This window comes from Zonotrichia albicollis, chromosome 5, assembly GCF_047830755.1.
Source record: "Zonotrichia albicollis isolate bZonAlb1 chromosome 5, bZonAlb1.hap1, whole genome shotgun sequence".
Lineage (NCBI taxonomy): Eukaryota > Metazoa > Chordata > Aves > Passeriformes > Passerellidae > Zonotrichia > Zonotrichia albicollis.
The window spans coordinates 10,189,178-10,193,369 of record NC_133823.1 but is presented as its reverse complement, the minus strand read 5'-3'; positions in this window follow the sequence as shown (position 1 = coordinate 10,193,369).

Below are 4,192 nucleotides of genomic sequence, written 5' to 3'. Positions count from 1 at the left end.
GCCTAAAAGCCAGATACTAATTTTAAAAGACTATAATAGCTTTGTGATCTGTGCAAAAAAAGAAAAATCACCATTATTGCACATGATGTCTGATATGCACTGGCTTCTTTGCAAAACGCATTTACCTTTTCATTACTATTTACTGACTCTACTTGTATTTCATTTGTATGGATTTTATGCAGCACAAAAAGAGCCTCAGAAAAATTTAATAAAAATGTGGAGACAGTGAACAATCATTGGAGTCTGTATCTTGACTCTTGAGGTCACAGCTCTGCTGGTTTTACTATGTTCATTTCAGAGAAGCAAAAAACCTTTTTTAATGAGAACAAATCAGGATTGGTAAGAGCATGGCCACATTCTGTGTGGCACAGCAGCACCCAAAAACATGTCTGTGACAAAATCAAAGAATTTGCCCTCACTGCTAGGCTTGAGCAGCCAGCTTATCACAAAAATAAATATTAAAAATCCCTGTGACTTTTAGTAGCTCTCAGTCCAACTACATATCCTCACACAGGGCTGAGTCAAGCTCTGTGCTGCAGCACATACTGGCCTATATCACGCTTCAGTGGTGTCCCTCAGGGGGATGCACTGGGACCAGTATTAACTTCATCCATGAATTACTGGGGTCCCGTACCCCCTCAGCACATTTGCAGATGACACCAAGCTGAGTGGTGCTGTTGACACACCTGGAGGACAGGATGCCTGAACAAGGTCGAGAAGTGGGCCCAGGGAGACTTTGTGGTGGCCTTTCAGTATTTGTAGGAGGCTTACATCAAAGATGGGGACGGACTTTTTAGTAGGGTATAGGACAAGGGTTAATGCTTTAAACTAAAAGGTAGAATTAGACTAGAGATAAGGATGAATTTTTCTACAATGAGGGTAGCAAAATGCTAGCACATGTTTCCCAGAGAGGTGGTAGAGGCCCCATCCCTGGAAATATTTGGAGTCAGGCTGGACAGGGCTCCAAGCAGAGGGGTCTAGTTCAAATGTCCCTGCTCTCTGCAAGGGGGTTAGGGATTGTAAATTGTAAAGGATGGCCTTGACAAGTCCCTTCCAACCCAAATCACTCTGTAATAACACTGCATTGTACCACAGCTTCAATTAGAGCTTGCAGTCTAAGCTGAGGCACAATTACATATAAAATCAGGCTGCCTTAGTGCTGGTACTGATAAATATTTTTGTTTATCCAACAGCTGCTTTAGGTCCACCATCCCAAAAAAAAAAATCAGAACTAGGAACTTCCTTTCCGAGCATTAGTACTGATACCTTGGAGAAAGCTTCACAACCAAAGTCAGCTTTCACCTTAGTTGTGTATCTTTGGGGTTTTCTTTGGCCCTTTCCTTAAATATCTCAGTACTGTCTCAAATAATTTCCATTCCTCAAGCAAGAATTTGATAGTATCAGGACTGACCAATTCTTGAGAAACACTAGTTAAAATAAGGAAGAGCAGGAATACATCCAATCTGACACTTGAAGTCTTCTTTGAATTAGACCAGATAAATATTGGGGGAAGACCTAAATCTTGACTAGAAACCTCTTTATCAATCTGTTCAGTAAGAGGGGGGACAAGAACATTTTTAAGTACCTTAAATTTCAGGATTGGGCCAGGAACTTTCAGAATCACACTGAGATTTTTAAAACAAGTTTCCAAAGACACTTAATTGAGTTTTTCTTCATTAGCCTCCTTCATGTCAATTAGGAGCTGTCCATAATGACAGTCTGCATACATTTAACGTATTAGAGGCAGAGCAGCTTAACAGGATACAAAGGGAACCCTTGGCTGTACCCACTGTGCTCAAGGTAGAAATAACAGATTACAGCAGCAGAAAAATTATTATTAACATTTGAATTCAATTCTATCACCACCTTTAAAACCACCTACCTGTCCAAACCCTGCAGAGTTTTATCAGAGCTTGAAAGGAGCCAACCCTTCTCTAAACTCAAAGGTCTTTCTCAAACCTAAACAAAAATATGCACTTAGGTCCTAAAATAAGAATCAATGCTCTGTGCCCAGCACCAGAAACTAAAACTTCCAGTTCAACCATTGATTTCTTGAGCTATCGCTACTCATTCAATCCAATACAGCTGTAAAACTTCCCATCTGTCAGTGGAAAAAGAAAAAACGTACAAAAAGCTTTCCAAAGGCTGTAGAGGGGCCTACTTGGCAGCAAGTCAAGTCACACCTTCCATGCACTGGCCCTTTGCTATTAGTCATCCCTGCTGCCCTACAAAAATACTTCTCCAAAGCAAAAACTAAACCACCCCAAAAACTTGGATCTCATGGCTGTAACAAATCTAGGACACAGTCCAAAACCACCTATTAGTTATCACCACTAACCACACAGCCTCTCTGAAGACATTTTCAGAGCTAAGTGAAAAGTCTGGAGCTATACCAACAAGAATCAAAGAACACAGAGGACTCTCTGCTTAGCAAAGATGTACAAGATGCTGCATGTATATATCAGGAGCTCTATTATCATTATAGTGCAAGCATTCCATATCACCAGTTTCATACCTCCTCAATGTTTCTGACAGACAGCTCCTCTAAGCACTGACTGTTCCTGGTCCTTGCAGCACCAATCCACTCTTTTAGAACATTGTTCTTATTGGCTACAGGTGTGGCCTGTTAACATTAGGCCTGCTCCTAATTTTTAGTAATTGGTCCAGCTGCAACTCGTTGGGGGATAAGATTACATTCTATACCACCTTCATTTACCCACACTGTATCCCCCTACAGCTGCAGGTTCAAGAAACCTCAACTTATTCAGCTATATATTCTCAATTAAGAAATTGCTGCATGATGCCTCTGGTCATGGCCCATGACACTCATACAGCTAAATCTACACATTTCCTCGACAAATTCTCTCCAAAATAAGGCAGATTTTGTTAAAAATTAGTTCAGGAGACTATTTGTAATTAAGTCACAGAACTCCCTTTGGCTTGTCAGACATTTCATTACAGCATCATTGGATTACCTGGTCATTACTTTGTCATTATCCTTTAACTTAGCAGGGCTTTTTGCCTTAAAATGCAATTTTGCCCTAAGCAAGAAGCAAACTGCAGCCTTGAGCACTTTTGCCAAAGCTCTCAATCCTGTTGTTGTAAACACATGCACCTCACAGAGCATCCAAAAAATCACTGCAGTTCAGTTACTGATGATTAACTCAAAAAGCGGGAAGAAAGCAAGAGGGCCCATAAACTGGCTGTGAAGGTTCTCTTAGGAATCCTGTACTTAAACCTTCAACCAGAACAATTCTTGTTCCATCTACAGAGAAATACATCATAATCAAAATACCTTATAAGAAACATTTAAATATATATCCCAATATTTATACAGAGTAGATTTTTAAATGTTACCTAAACTGTATTTTAGGTATGTAGGTATATAAAACAGGCAGGTATGTTTTTGTAGGAGCTGTCCTTGCAAAGCTTCCTATTGTGAGTGCAATCCAGGAAAGCTCAAGCTCACAGCTAATATCCATAAATTATGACAAATGCTTTCATTAGCCCAAAGCTTGCATGACCAGTTCATCTTAACAGTAATAACAACTCAGACGACAGCTGAACTCTGTTCACCTTAAGCAAAAAGCCTTTGGTATGTCTCACCAAATGTTACAATGAAATGGTCCTACCACTCTAACCATTTTAACAGAAACAATTTCCTTCTTGAAGGCTTGCCATGCTAAACCTGAAAACACTTCCCTATACATTTGTTTGTGTGAGTGCATAATGGGAAACAGGAATTCTTCTTCTAGGAGACTATGCTCTATCAGATTAAGTTTTGATTTATAGGACAGTAATTTTCTTTCAGCATTAAATTTAATTTATCTTTGCTAAAAGGAAAAGACTACTTAGAAATGAACTCAGCTAAAAATTTAGAAGCTCAGTTCTTTCCCAGTTAGTTACAGATTCATTAATTGAGTCTCCCTGATGTGACTTCATGCTGTAATTTCAAGATGAGCCTGCATGATGAGTTACTGCTAGTCTAACAAGGATAAACACCAAGCCATCTATGTGCCTTAGAGTCCAAGGAGAGGGTAAAAAAGGAAAGAAAGTCAGGGTAGAAACCTGCAGAACTGAACTACAATTACTCCTTTATGTCATGGATTGAAGTTTCCATGATTCCATGTTAGCTTCTCAGGAAGTATAACTTTTTTCATTATATAGAGAACAGTAGTACTGCCACACAAGA